The following is a 16,685-nucleotide window of genomic DNA, read 5'->3' on the forward strand; positions in this document are numbered from 1 at the left end:
TGCTGTGTGTGTGAGAGTTCAAAATGCCTGCAAACTTGTTTTTTTTTATAAATAATGCCACAAGCCTTGCAAACTTTGGCAAATCCAGTAACTTTTTTTTCTCATAAGCACTCCTTTTAACCGCTTGTTAACACCTGACGAATCAATATTAAACTTTCACCTGTACCAAAGTGTTTCTAGCAAGTCAGTCCACTGATGGCCATCTTTGGAACGCTCCAGAGAAGCTATTTCTAGCCATGAAAGTGCTATCTACTTAAATCTAGAAAGGCAGAAACCTCCAAAATGATTGGACAATATAATGATCAAAGAACATATTTCAAATCAGCAGTAAAATCTGACAACATAGGTATAATGCATTTTGTGCTCCTTTACATCAGATTATGCTAAAAAAAAACACAATTTACCCACCTTGTATTTCTAGTACGCATACACTTTCATGAGTTTGATAGCTGATTGGCTCTTTTACCTGTAAGGCAGGACTTTTTACATGCATTGACCGTTTACAGTTGGGATGGGGGTGTGGTCATGTGTCTGTCTGCAGGAGAGGGAGAGCGGTAAGTCTTGTCACCTGGGTTGTATTTATCTCTAACACCGGTCTCTTGTTATAGTGATGGTGGAGGGAGATCTGAAAAGGCACACCAGCGCATAAGTTTGGGAGAGAGAGAGCGACTCGAGAGCATGATGTCGGCGTTTACTGAGTGCATTCAAAGTTTATGTTGTCTTATTGCGTGTTGTGAAGAATCTACTTGAATTAAGTGTTGTTAAAGCAGCAAAAAGCATAGAGTTCCACCTGGATCAGGAACAGTGTTTCCAACTCCTGCTCCAGGCTCAAGCGGAGGACCGGTAGGCATTCTGGAGCCTGATCGACAGAGAGGAGACTGGTGCTACGATCCCCCCGGACCCCACTTCCCCTGTGATCCTCATTAAGTTGGGGCCAAATGATGATCCAGAGTCCTAACTCGACCTGTTCGAGAGCTCACTTGTTGCCGTTACTCTCCAGGGAGGTGCAGCTAGTGGCCCAGCAACTTCCCACCACCAGCCTCCTCAACTACCAGGATCAAGAAAGCAATCCTGCAGTGGTTTTGTCAAAGTCCTGACCAGATCCGCCAGCGTTTCCGATCCCTGAGGTTCAGGAGGCATGGCTGCCCATTTGTCTTTGCCCAACAGCACTGGGATGCCTGCCAGAAACGGTTGCTGGCTGAGGGGACCCACAGCGCCTGGTGGTACTGGAGCAGTTAATCTCCCAGCTTTCTGGTCGTCCAGCTGGCAGAGGACTACATGACGGCATTTCCAGGAGGCAGTGAAGCAGAGTCTCTTCATTCTCTCTCTTCTCTCACTCGCCTGCATCTCAACCCCCCTTTCCATCCTGTTCTGGCTCCCCGGGCATGGTAGGGAAGCCTGGGCCAGTCTGTTGGGGCTGCAGGGAAGCCAGACACTACCTGGGTCGTGTCCATTGATGGAGGTGGGGACGCTTGTCCGGATCCCTGATGCCCCGCATGCTGCCCTCGACCAGGCAGGGGTGTATCATATACCCCTAATTCTAAAAGAGATACATACCACTACCTAATACAATTGCCAGATACTGATACAAAATACAGTGATTTGTTCAGTGTCAATAGCTGGGTTTCCATCCACGTATGCACATTTTTGGATATCACATAAAAACTGCTGGATGGAAACAAGATGTGAAAAAAATCTCCAAAATGTGCAATAAAAACATGTATCCACTTGAGGTGGATACATTTTTATTTGAAAAGAATAAATGCACATTAACTATGATGGAAACACATTTAACAAATAAACTCCTATTGAACTTATTAGTAATACAAGATGTGCATCAAAAAAGTAATGTGATTGAATAACTCGTTCATAACTGGGCTAACCAACGGATCAATCATCACATCTGAAATGTTGCTCAGGTCATCCTGAAATAACTGTATCCTGAAAATCCAAATCCTACAAAGAGATTGCAGAGAAAACAAGTCGAATACAAATTTTAACTATGCTGAAGAGCAGGTTTATTGTCACTTTTTGACAAATATATTGTAGATGATAGATGGTAAAGGCATACGGAAAGAAGAACGCACACACATAGTGCTCCCAGAACTGTGTGACGCGCTGTCGCTCCCAGACATTAGACAAAGATATTTAGAGTGTTTTGTCTGTGTGCTCTAAATAGCTTGTATTTTATAAATAAAAGTCACAGTAGCTACACTTTCTCCAGAAGTAACGATTTTGTTCTTTTGAACACGTGGCTTTATTCGCACATTGTTTTAGTGATATTATGGTTTTAGTCATATATTAAATTTGGAACTTGGATGGAAAAGGGTATTTATTGATCTGTGTCTTGACACTTGCTGGTGTTTTCGTATAATGTGTTATATGTGTTGTATAACCAAGAAAATCACAAAAATATCAGAATATTTAAGGTGTGGTGTCATGAATGTGGGCTGACCTTTAAACTTGCCACTCTCCAGCAGTGCCCCGGACTCCTCGAGCGAGAAAAACTCCTCAACCGAGACAAAGTTATAGTCGACTCCTGTGATCTCTCCGTCTCGTGGCTGCCTAGTTGTACCTGTGGTTGACAGTGGACAGGCAGGGACACATTTAAAGCAGCAATTAAGCAATATCACTCGAGCACAAGGAACTGAATTTCAGCATGGCTGTGATTCAGCCATAGACACAAGGCGGCAGGTAATTACAGCTGTGCTGATATTCAGTACAACAGCACAACTTTGAGTGTGATATTACATTTAAACAACAGTGTGGCATGGCGGAGGGCGGGGCCGGGTCGTGATCCGGTGTGTAGGATCACGACCCGGCCCCGCCCTCCGCCCTGCCACAAACAGTTCTAACAAGTTTATTTCAAATAACGTACACTTTACATATTTTTGCACCGCTAATGAAAATAGTTTCAAACAAAGCCAAAGCAGGATCAATCAGAGTCACAAGTTAACTGTTGTAAGTCCAAATAACATACATAATTATTGACAGATCACTGACCCACACAAAAGCCTTCAGATCAGTATGTGTTTGCGCAGTCCCAGATTAAGATGCCATCTTATCTTCTCTCCGTCCTCCCTTAACTGACAAGTTTACAATGCTATGAACAGCCTAGACCAATTACAGCAATCCAGCCTCGAAAATCTGACAGTGCCCTCCCTCTCTGCAGGCAGTGAACAGCTCCACACAGACACAACATCAATCTCTAATTCTTTCTCACTCTCCTACTCTGTGTGGTACCACACTCAACCCAGACACACTCACACATCCTTCCTCCTTCCACTTCAATTTCTCTAATTAAGAGTCTGATAAGCAAAATCTTTCAATACATCAAAACATGAACATTAGTCCCAGTGATTCCCCCTCTGAGGTCCTGCACTGTGAGTTTTATTGCATTGTGTGTGTGTGTGTGTGTGTGTGTGTGTGTGTGTGTGTGTGTGTGTGTGTGTGTGTGTGTGTGTGTGCGTATGCGTGTGCATTGATATATTCACCCACAGCTCACACAGCCAGGGGCCTACTGGAATGATTAGAGTGTATTATTTACCTCCACACGTCAATCACAGCTCGACAAGAGGACACTTAAAGCGAGAAGTGAAATGCATAGTCTGTCTAATTTAAGGTTGGCCTCAAGAGTGAGTGTGTGAGCAGATGTGTGTGTGTGTACATAATGCACATGAAATGAGAAAATTCTGTTAACAATATTGCTGTGAATACATAAATGTTGTATAATGGAAGAAGTTACTACATGTCATGCATTATTCATGTGCATATCATGTCAGGTATGCATAATTGCATGTTCATTTAATAATCAGTTACATGGTACATTTGGATCCACTCATTGGCTACATTGTTCAATACCTTAAAGGTGATGTGAGTATTTATTAAAATACTTATACTATAATCCCAGCTTAATATAGAGGGACAACAACAAGTAGTAAACTGCAAGCAAGAAAGAAACTCACAATTCAGTGTGCAAATAAATACAAGAAAATGAACAATCACAATTGAGTATGTAAACATTGCAATATGATGGAAACAAAAACAAAAAAACAATGGTAATTCAAACTTTCAGATTGTAGTAAACAATCAATAGAACTGTTCTTTGAATCAGAAAGAAAAAATACAATTATTTACAGTGAATCCATGAGGAAAACAGAAGACATCTACTTGCCAAAATATTGCTAATGGTATATAAATACTTATCTAAAATGCTACAGAATTACTGTAACATGTAGCTTGCTTTCAGTGTATTATTGCTTTTCATTTATTAAATTTATTTTTAGTTATTATTATTTTAAAATGTAATATACACTGGTCAGGGTTGGGAGGATTAATTTTAAAATGTATTCCACTACAGATTACAGAATACATGTAAAATGTCATTTGTAGCGTATTCCGTTAGATTACTCAAGGTCAGTAATGTATTCTAAATACTTTGGATTACTTCTTCAGTACTGGTAGGTTTTTTCACTTGTTTTGATATAAAAAAAAAAAATCCGCCTGTACAGTGAGACAAAATACACATGTTAAAAATACATTCTCTGAAAAACCTAAATATTTTGTGCAGTGTTGTTTCTAAAACAAGATCAAACAAATTTGAAAATTAAGGAATTTAGATATTTTTACAAAAAAAAAAAACAATACAAATATTCTGGTCAAGAATAAGATTTTTGCCCTAATATCAAAAGTCTCACTAGAGAATAAAGAATTAATGTTCTAATGTGGATTTTCTTGATAAAAATATATGATTGTGTCTGGTAATAGGTTTTTGCTTAGCATAAAGCTTAATATTATTTGCACATTGTTTATTTTTATTTCTGCTGCTCCAAACATACTTCAGACTTCTCTGTCTGCTCGTATGAATGTAACACATCATAAGAAAGTGTTTCACTGCTGTTCAAATGCACTTTAGATCGCATAATTTATATGAATATTTTTTCCATCAGAAAGGACTAAATATTAAATGAAACACATTACAATAAAATACAAAGTAATCTCTTCAGTAATCAAAATACTTTTTGAATGTAACTGTATTCAAATTACCAATGATTTAAATTGTAACTGTAGTGGAATACATATGGAAAGAAATTGGAACTTTATTCACCAAAGTGGCATTCAACTGATCACAATGTATATTCAGGACATTAATAACGTGAAAAATTACTATTACAATTTGAAAGAAAAATTCTTAAAATACTTCAAAGTGTTCTCGTCAAAAAATCCTCCACGTGCAGCAATGACAGCTTTGAAGATCTTTGGCATTCTTGCTGTCAGTTTGTCCAGATACTCAGGTGACATTTCACCCCACACTTCCTGTAGCACTTGCCATAGATGTGGCTGTCTTGTCAGGCATTTCTCACGCACCTTAAAGTCTAGCTGATCCCACAAAAGCTCAATGGGTTTAAGATCCATAACACTCTTTTCCAATTATCTGTTGTCAATGTCAGTTTCTTAACCCACTCTAACCTTTTCTTTATTTATTTTCCTGTTTCAAATGTGTCTTTTTCTTTGCAGTTCTTCCCATAAGGCCTGCACCCCTGAGTCTTCTCTTTACTGTTGTACATGAAACTGGTGTTGAGCGGGTAGAATTCAATGAAGCTGTCAGCTGAGGACATGTGAGATGTCTATTTCTCAAACTAGATGTATTTATCCTCTTGTTTAGTTGTACATCTGGTGTTCCACATCTCTTTCTGTCCTTGTTAGAGACAGTTGTCCTTTGTCTTTGTAGACAGTAGTGTACACCTTTGTATGAAATCTTTCTTTATGCCATTTTTTACCTAATATTGACCTTAAGACATGCCAGTCTATTGCATACAGTGGCAACTCAAATACAAACACAAAAACAATGTTAAGCTTCATTTAATGAACCAAATAGCTTTCAACTGTGTTTGATATAATGGCAAGTGATTTACTAGTACCAAATGATCAATTTAGCATGATTACTCAAGGATATGGTGTTGGAGTGATGGCTGCTGGAAATGGGGCCTGTCTAGATTTTTATCACAAATTACTTTTTTGAAATCTTGATGGTGATGTTTTTTACATCAGTAATGTCCTGACTATACCTTGTGAACAGTTGAATGACACTTTGGTGAATGAAAGTACCAATTTTCTTCTGAAACAGCAAAACCTGCACATTATTCCAAATTTTGGCCGCCTGTGTATTTGAAAAATATATGGGACAAGCCCATGAACTTTTTTTTCTCTATTTATTTCTTATATAATTTATATGAATTTATCAGAGGAAGTGTGTATTTAAAGGGATAGTTCACCCAAAAAAGAAAATTCTCTACTCATTTATTCACCCTTCTGAAGACATGGATTTAACACTGGAATCATTTGTATTACTTTTATGCTGAATTTAAATGCTTTTTTGAGCTTCAAAATTTTGGATCCCATACCACATGATGAGAGAATTTTCATTTTTGGGTGAACTATCCATTTAAGGTGCTGTATCTGTATTTTTAATCATCTTATAGTTTTTTTCAAAGTTCACTTAAACAACAGACTGCATTTTTTAAAGGTACAAATATTGCATAGCCATTCAATGAATATGAGGTTAAAAACAATGCATATGTAATTATAAAAATATTAATTATTGCATGTCACACTTTGGGATGCTCGACATTGCCCACAGGAAAGAAAATATCACAAATATATATATATATACAGTATATACTGTGCACAATACTAAAATCAACATGAATGCAAACAATCAAGACTAAATTATCAGAGCTATTATCCTATCCACATTAATTTTATTGCTCTGTACTCTTACAATACATCAACAATTGACTAATTTGCTTCCAATTTGATCTTTTAGAAGAAAGATCAGAGACTTTCAAAACATAACTGAAAACTCCATTATGTCTCCTGAGCTATGCAAGAGCAACCTCTAAGCAATAAGAATTAATCTGGGTGCTTAACATGTCATACCCAAATGCACTAAAAAATGAAATCTAAAAAGAAATTACATTATAAAGCTCAAAAGGATATCAGAATTAACTCCTAACAGACACGAGACTAGCTCTGTGTGAATAATTAGCCTCTGATCTCAGAGGTGCAGCTAAGTGATTGGCCCACACATCTGAGACATCAAGAATACATTATGAGACTCTCCATCCATTAATTAATGATGAGCTCATTAATTGTTTGTCGGGTGTTTTTGACCCCTTGCATCAATGGTGACCCTCTAGAAATAATCTCATGGTGACCTCAGCAAACTCAAGGTCCTTCCAGGACAGATTGAGAGACATACTGCTAGACAAGACAAGAGCACTCAAACAAACACACATACACATACACACAACTGAAGTCTCCCTTCAACATCAGTTCAAGAGTATTCAGCAAGGCGTACTGATACATCTTAGTAACCACACATTATGTTCAAGGCACATACAACCAAACAAATGACAGCTCGAGGCAAACACATGATGCCAAAGGGAAAATGATGTAACTTTAATCAATCTTTCATGTATGTAGTTTAAGCAGAATGGACATATAAAATAGTTTCCTTTATCTGTGCTAAAATTATAAAACAGCCTACCGTTTCTTAATTCATTTAAGTGATTGAATCCTTTATGTCCTGCTCTCCTCTTTAGCCGTGGACCATGTAAACAACTCTCACATGTGGTTGCCCAGCCAACAACTGTTCATTGACTTTGGTTTAATGGTACAGCAACAATATGTATTTAATTTATTCTAATGTGCACTTATTTTGGAATTATTTTATAATTGAATATCTTTATAATAATAGATCCTGAGAAACAGGGAAATCTGGGATGGGGTGAATGAGAAAGAATTTACTGCACTAAATAATTAATATTAAAACATGCTCGTCTGCATACTGTTGACCTCTTTATAAACTTTAAAAAAGGCATGATGGGATAAATAGCATTATGCAATCCAATCAAATGTAGACAAGCTAGACAATACAATCAGAAAGTGAATGAAATTTAAATGTAATATTAAGATACTCTGCACACTATCCTCTTGCCTACAGCTATATAAAGCATTATGTAATAATGAACTGATACAGTCATACACTCTCTAATACAGTCTGCTATATTTTGTTGCCATGTGACATACACATGCTCTGTTCCAAAACCAAATGCCTTGCTGCCTACTGCCTAGATAGGCAGCTGCCTTTTAAGGCAACATACAAACTGAAGTGAAACCTGGTAACTGACTGATTTGGCACATTCTACTTAGGTAATAACTTTTTGTATCATACAGATAAGCTAAACACTGGAGACAATGCATAATTGGAGTTTGCTGTTAGCATGTTGCTAAGCTAACAGCATGATACTCTAATAGGCATTGCAAAGCATATCACTCAGAAATATTGTGTTAAAGAGTCCATTTTTAATTACATTTAACTATTTTTATCGGTAATCTCAGAATTTAATCAAATTATAAATATATTTTCCATTATAATAAATACTTTTGAATTCAAATTTGCCATCTTGGATGGATTTGTTTCTCCGAGCTTGCATTCTGGGATTACTTTCCCCCAAAAGATACATACAATATGCCTCCTTCCTTTTGGAACAGGCTACACATCAGCAGTGAACCAGTGATGCCTTCAAATTCTGCCAATGTCGGATACTTGTTTTGGAACAGTCCAATCACACAATACAGTGGCCAAAAGATGAAGCAAACAAAATAAGTTGTATGCAGGGTTGGGAGGGTTACTTTTGCCACTACAGATTACATAATACATGTAAAATATAATTTGTAACATTTTCCGTTAGATTACTCAAGGTCAGTAATATACTTTGGATAACTTCTTCAGCACTGGTAGATTTTTCACTTGTTTTGACTATAAAAATTCTACCACAGTAAGACATATTACACATGTTAAAAATACATTCTCTTAAAAACCTAAATATATTATGCAGTGTTGTATTTGTCACCAATTTTACTGCTAAAAGCCATGATTTAATAAAGGATTTTAACTTTTTTCTACACAATTCGAGTGCCTTGGAATATTCTTTTTGTTTTTGATATTATGCAGTGTTGTTTCTAAAATAAGATAAATCAAAATGATCTTGTTTAAGGATTTTTAGATACTTTTACAGGAAAACAATACAACAATTATTATCAAGAATATGATTTTTGCCCTAATATCAAAAGTCTTACTTGAAAAAAAGAAATGATGATCCACAATGAATATTCTTGATAAAAGAAATGATCATGTCTGGTAACATGTTAATTTAAAATGACTAGAAAAAGCATTTAAAGCTGACAATTTACACATTGTTTATTTCTATTTCTTGTGCTCCAAACTTACTTTAAACTTACTTCTCTGTCTGCTCGTATGAATGTAGCACATCATAAGAAAGTGTTTCACCGCTGTTCAAATGCACCTTGGATCACATCATTTATAAGTATAAATGTTTTCCATCTGAAAGGACTAAATATTAAATGAAACAAAAGACAATAAAATGCAAAGTAATCTCTTCAGTAATTAAATACTTTTTGAATGTAACTGTATTCTAATTACAAATTATTTAAATTGTAACTGTAGTGGAATACAGTTACATATATTTTGTATTTTAAATACATAATCCCATTACATGTATTTTGTTACTCCCCAACCCTTGTTGTATGTGATAAATTCACCATAGTACATCCATTATTTACAGTAATAAGCAAGTGAAGACTGACATAAGGATTGAACATTTCTCAGTTTGTTCAGCAGAGTCAAGGTCAGGCTTTTACTGTGGCTATTTGCATATTTATTTTATTATTGCTCTTGGATCAAAGCATGATTTCTTATGTATTCATGTTGCCCCAGTTACTGTCAATGTTACTGCTACATATATTGGACAGGTGAAGTATGACTTCCAAGCTGGAGGCATCCAGAGTGTTTACTCTGCTGTTTTCCTTCTCTGTCAGATGAAACTAGAGCTAGCAACCTGAGGCCACGACAGGCTTTTCTGTCTACTCTGCTTAGCCAAACTAAAGCCCCTTCCGGGTAACAGTGGGATATTTATACAGCTATGCTAAATTAACAGCACACTGCACAATAATTTTAACTAGGAAAGCTTGTCAAGGCAAATTTTAAATGTTGGCATAACAAAACAAACTTTAAAGTTTAAAAAAGTTTAGAAAGCCTTGAAGTTTGATGGGTATTCAGCTTGGATCAGCATGAAAATTCAAACACAATGGATGACTTAAAATTAAAACTGTACATCTTTATCCAAAATAATTACCATAAATCAGTAGCTGAGAGCACTGAAGTTGTTAAGGGAAGACAACATTTAAAAGATGTAGGTACTCAGCAGTAGGAGCCTTCAGCAATGATTGAAGCCAACTAAGAGGAAAAATCACACCCTGCGGTTTATGGGGCGGCGTAGCTGCAGACCGGACAGAGTGCCTATGATGACCCCTGTCCACCATCGAAAGCACCTAGAATGGATATGCGAGCATCCTTGGACCTTGGAATAATGGAAGAATGTTGCGTGGTCCGATGAGTCTCGTTTTTTTTTTGGGCCCGCTCAACATCACGTTGACAGCTTTGTAGGTGTGTGCCATATACCTGGGGACGTGATGGCACCAGGATGCACTGTGGGAAGACAACAAGCCGGTGGAGGGAGTGTGATGCTTTGGGCAATGCTCTGCTGGGAAACCCTGAGTCTGGCCACTCATGTGGACATCAATCCGATTGAGCATCAGTGGGATGTGCTGCACCAACAAGTCCGATCCACAGCGGTTCCACCTCGCAACTTACAGGACTTGAAGAATCTGCTGCTAATATCTTGGTGCCAGATACCACAGAACACATTCCGAGGTCCTGTAGATACCATGCCTCAGCAGGTTGGCTCTGTTTTGGCGGCACGCAGAGGACCAACATCATTCTAGGCAGGTGGTCATATTCTTTTGGCTTATTAGTGTATATAGACACTCTAAAATTGATTCCCCCAAAACCTGTCAATAAAATGTCCTGGCTATATTTAACCCCAATATGATGTGTATTACAATATTATACACATATACATGTGTCATGAGTCGATACATTGCAATATTAAAATTGACTCATTCTTGAAACTAAGAGATACCCTTTGCTTCACTTTCGTCAGATAAAATGTTCACACTGAGAAATGCTGGTTTCAGAGTTTGCACTTATTTAGACAATCTGCTTCTAAGAATGCACACATAAAAAAATATGTACATAAAAATATTGGTACAAGGATCTACAAAGAATTGAAGCATTATAGTGAGAAAAAGAATGTCATTATACATATATGATAGCATCAGTACAACCCTAGTGTGTCCACAATACTTACACAGTGTAATAATAATTCCACCATAAAAACTAGCAGAACTTCATCTACTTATTAAAAAAAAAAGCTTATTATTTTCATGGAGGTTAATCCAAATATCTCCACACATGGATTAAAATAGCAAAGAAATCAAAAAATATATATATAATTAGGGTTTTTAATGCAGGATAAAGGGCGCAGAAAAATTAAGCAACAGGGAGTTGAGCGGAAAAGAATGTGTGAAAGAGAAACACCTGATAGAAAGGAGCGAGAAAAGCAAAGTGAAAAGCATGGAAGTATTATACGGGTGTCTTCCTCATCTTTCTCTCTGTCCTCGCATTTATAAAAGATACCACCCCCCTTAAAAATATCTTTCAATCCCGTTTTCTATCATATCCTTCCTTTCTTGTTGCAGTTAAACCTGTTGGAGCTGTTAACACCTGCTTTTTAATAAATAGATTACGCCCCAATTAACACTTTATCACAAAAACTGCAGCACCTTGATTCTGATCAGCCTAGATGGTAAGTGCTGTTGCAATAACAAGCCTGTTTTTCTGTAGATTATTAAAACAAGCATGTGAACTGTATGTTAACATATGTGTAAGCCTGTGTTTAATGGTAACACTTGCATTCATTAGCATTAGTTAACTACATTAGCTAACATTAGCTAACTATGAACAATACTTTTAGAGCACTTCATCTTGGTTAATATTAATTTATACATAAACAGTACACTTTTACAATTAAAAGTTGTATGTTACATTAGTTTCCTATCCTTATGAAGAGTCAACTGTAAACCATTTATATGTTAAAGGGATAGTTCACCCAAAAATAAATAATTTACTCATCCTCATGCCATCTCAGATGTGTATGACTTTCTCTATTCTGCTGAACATAAACAAAGATTTTTTAAAGAATATTTCAGCACTGTAGGTCCATATAATGCAAGTGAATAGTGACCAGAACTTCAATGCTCCAACAATCACATAAAGGCAGCATAAAAGTAATTTATATGAATCCAGTGGTTAAATAAATGTCTTCAGAAGTGATATGACTGGTGTGGGTGGGAAACAGATCAATATTTAATTCTTTTTTCTACTATAAATCTCCACTTCCACTTGTACTTGAAAGTGAAAGTGAAGATTTATAGTAAAAAATGATTGAAATATTGATCTGTTTCTCACCCAAAGTGATTGCATATCTTCAGAAGACATATATTAAACCACTGGAGTTTTATAAATTATATTTACTATGACTGTCTGTGATTTTTGGAGCTTTAAAGTGTTGATCACTATTCATGTGCACTGTATAGACCTACAGAGCGGAGTTATTCTTCTAAAAATATTTGTTTGTGTTCTGCAGAAGACACTAAGTCATGCACATCTGGGATGGCATGAGGATGAGTAAATGATGAGAGAATTTTTCATTTTTGGGTGAACTATCCCTTTAAATTAATCAAAAGGTGTACACTGTGGCTCTGTGTCACTTTCAAAACATTGCTCTGTTTATTTGAGCATCCTAACCAGCCCGACACCGCAAGACTAAGTACGTTTACATGCACTTGCATAGTTCGATTTCAGTCTGACTAAAACAATAATTCGTTTTTTTTTTTAAATATCATTGTAAGGACTTCACATAGGGAGGACACAGTGCACTGAATACTTTAACTCAAAGGTATGACTTTTAATAAACAAACTCAAAATCGCTTTCAGCATTAGACTCATTAGTTTCGCATAAGACAGTCTGTTTCAGACGGGTAGCTCTTGCCGCTGGTGTGGTCCCTTATATACCGCTTTCTCCAAGCTCACTGCAATTGGAAATAGGTGTAATCATTATCTGGCTCAGGTGTATGCACCCTTACTGCTTTCTCTCTCTCTGAATAGACGCTCGACCACGCCCCGCCGCCACTGTCATGAAAACATATTGTCCGACTGAAATATACCGGTCCAATTTTTGCAAAATCGGACCTACATAATGTGATTGTAGCTCAGCTTTGTCCAGCATGTATGCACGTTAATAGGAACACATTTGGCCTCATCGTTGTGCAGAGGTGACACACAACTTGTATTTAACACTACCTCAGCTGACATCGGTCCTTCAAATATTTAATTACAGAGATTTAGCTCGACTAAGTGAAACCCCGCTGTAGCTTGAATTTAACTGCGTATGTAAATGTACTAAGTGACTCAACCAGTAGCATGAGTTTGGGAAACGTCAGGTGATTACACACTTAATTCGTAAAACACCATCAGGTCTCTGGATCTCTGAAAGAGCCACCTATGAACAAAAGCATCATCCACTGGGATACTCACAGGGCACGGCTCTCAAGTAGAGGTTTTCTCGTATCACTTGTTGGAGGTGACTGTCCATGGAACCAGGTGTGAAACATTTGCTCAGGTATAAACGCAGATCCTTGCATAGAGTTGAGCCTGTGAGAGAGACAGACAGAGAAAAAGAGAGAGAGACAGGCAAACAGAGAAACAAATAGAGAAATTATACATTTCATTAACACATACAGAGAGAATATCCCATAAATTAACATTAACATTCACAAATGAAATGTGCTTACCCACAACAAAATCTGCAATTCAAAAAAACTGAAGAGTTTGCGAAAATGTACACACACACACGTACACACATAAACACACACACACACACACACACACACACACACACACACACACACTGAAACATTCTGCTGTAGTCCCGTGAGGCAGTATTGATTAACCTTTGGAGATCGTTGAGGTATTTCTAATCAATCAACAGAAGCCAGGGTTGTTCTACGTCCGGCTACAACAGCAAACAGAGATACTAATGAGTGAAGACTAAAATGAATACAAAATGTTACATAGAGTATAAAGCTATTTAGTAATATCTAGAAAATCATGGGCAATTCCACACAAATGTCAACCATGCGTTCTTCATTTACTTCTAAATCTATATAACATTCTTTCTTCCATGGAAAACAAAAGGGGATAACTTCCTCAATCGCCATTCTCTTTTATTGAATGTATATGATGAAAGGATGAATGACTGTGAGTAAATGAAGAAAATATTTAAATATTTTGGTGAACTGTCCCTTTATGTTCATGTCACAAACAATTGTCATATAATTCAGTTAAAACTTCCTGTATGAAATCGTACTTATGTAATCAGGTTATAATGAAAAGTGTGTGCCTTCGCATTGAATTGAATTGCAGCCTTGCATTAAAGCGACAATATGTTAAACAAACACACAACTGGCCAGTACTCCACTCAATATGGCTGATCTCTACATTTCATCTGCCATGGTTTATGGTTTCTGATGACAGGCCACTTGGCTGTTATAGATGAACAGAGTGCCTCTCGAACCCATCAACATAACAGACCCATAGTAATAAAACACAGCTCACAGTTCTCATAAAGGAACATAAGCCCTGAAACAACACACACACATACAAACTCACACAAAGCATTCAGCTATGATACAACCTCTGTGATATTATGACAAGATGGTATTGCTGGTCTGTTGTTCTACCCAAACAATATGTATTTAATTAGAGCAAGTTAGTGGTGCTTCCTTGGGCAAGCATCACTATAACTATTGCTAGAACTTATATTGTGTCCTTATACTGTATTTATACCAGACATGATGCAATAAGAATCCAGTGACGAGCAATTTGTTTGCATACTCTGATTGCGAAACTGCTGCACAATCACAGCTGATCGGAACATATTTCATCTTTAATGTACAATTATAAGGAGCAGGGTTTTTGACCAATAAGAGTTCACAGTGGGTGGGGCTACCCTGTGCATCCATGCAGTAATATAAACCAAATGGTTGACAACATGTCCTGTCCATCATCACTTGCCATGGCTGGTTGGGACACAAAATATGTTAACATGGCAGAGATACCTTTTATCATGTGTTGCTTTATAGGAATGGATCTGGACACAGTGTTAGGAACTTTTCAAAACCCCTATACGTGAAAGTATACTTCTGTTTTTATGTTTACACATAAGCATTTTATGTTTAGGTCACACAAGCACTTTACATCATACACATATGTATATAACATCTGTACATGTGCAAGAGATTGACTGCAGAAATATGTGGATCCACCAGGTGGCAACTAGTACAGTTGGGCCGACTTACAAGTAGTCGAAGAATAGGGCAGAAAAAACGTCCTTGATACTTCCGTAACCTCTGTTCCCTGATGGAGGGAACGAGACATTCTGTCAATGTAGTGACACGCTTGAGAGCCAGAGACACCTCCGATCTTTGATAAAAGGCCAATGGGAATTGGCGAGTGGTATTTTCATGCCCCTCCCCCGGGGATATGGGAATAAAAGGAGGAATTTAGATGTGGAATTTAGTATGTTGGTGCAAGAACGGTTGAGTATGAATGTGGAGAAGCACTATCAGTACTTCATGTGTCTGCCCTTACTACTTTTCTGTTTTCTATATTGGTAGTTCCCTATCTGTCACTCACTCGACGTTGTGTCGATGTAGTGACACTAGGGGTCACTCTAGAGAGTCCGAGACACCTCCGATCTTTGATAAAAGGCCAATGGGAATTGGCGAGTGGTATTTTCATGCCCCTCCTCCGGGGATATGGGAATAAAAGGAGGGGACGTGCATACCGCTAATTAGGTTTTGTACCGAGGAGCCGAGAATAAGGTCCCTGCCATTTCAGCGGGTAGTTCAGCGTTGTGGCAGGAGGGACACAACGTCTCGTACACTCCATCAGGGAACGGAGGTTATGGAAGTAACCAGGACGTTCCCTATCTGTCACTCACTCGACGTTGTGTAAGGATCCAGCAGAGGTGAAGGATAAAAATCGCTTGACTCAGCTTGAACCATCGACCGAGAAAATCTAATGAGCAGTATGCAAATCCTCTCCTTTTATACCCGTATGTACAGGGGAGGGGCATGCAAATACCACTCACCAATTCCCATTGGCCTTTTATCAAAGATCAGAGGTGTCTCGGACTCTCTAGAGTGACCCCTAGTGTCACTACATCGACACAACGTCGAGTGAGTGACAGATAGGGAACTACCAATATGGAAAACAGAAAAGTAGTAAGGGCAGACACACGAAGTACTGATAGTGCTTCTCCACATTCATACTCAACCATTCTTGCACCAACATACTAAATTCCACATCTACTAAGGGCTTTGTCGATACAATCAAATATCTATATATTGCTAAACTTTTTTTCATGATATTGTATTGATACTTCAGATCCATGCATCAATATTCATATTCAAATATGTGTAGTCATATCATGTAAACACACAACAAATTTGCCACACTGTTACTTACAAATCAATTTAAGCTCACCAAGACACAAAAATGTGATGTTTCAAGCTACATGCTCTTCATCAGACATCAGTACATAACTGAAATATACCCAAATAAATTGTCATGATGT

General features: G+C 37.5%; 1 pseudogene; it reads right to left on the reverse strand.

The window, feature by feature from the left end:
* The window catches only part of LOC127620572 (membrane-associated guanylate kinase, WW and PDZ domain-containing protein 1-like), a 121,761-nt pseudogene that overhangs the window by 67,618 nt on the left and 37,458 nt on the right, over window positions 1-16,685 (reverse strand).

The sequence above is a fragment of the Xyrauchen texanus genome, chromosome 27, assembly GCF_025860055.1.
Source record: "Xyrauchen texanus isolate HMW12.3.18 chromosome 27, RBS_HiC_50CHRs, whole genome shotgun sequence".
NCBI classification, from domain to species: Eukaryota; Metazoa; Chordata; class Actinopteri; order Cypriniformes; family Catostomidae; genus Xyrauchen; species Xyrauchen texanus.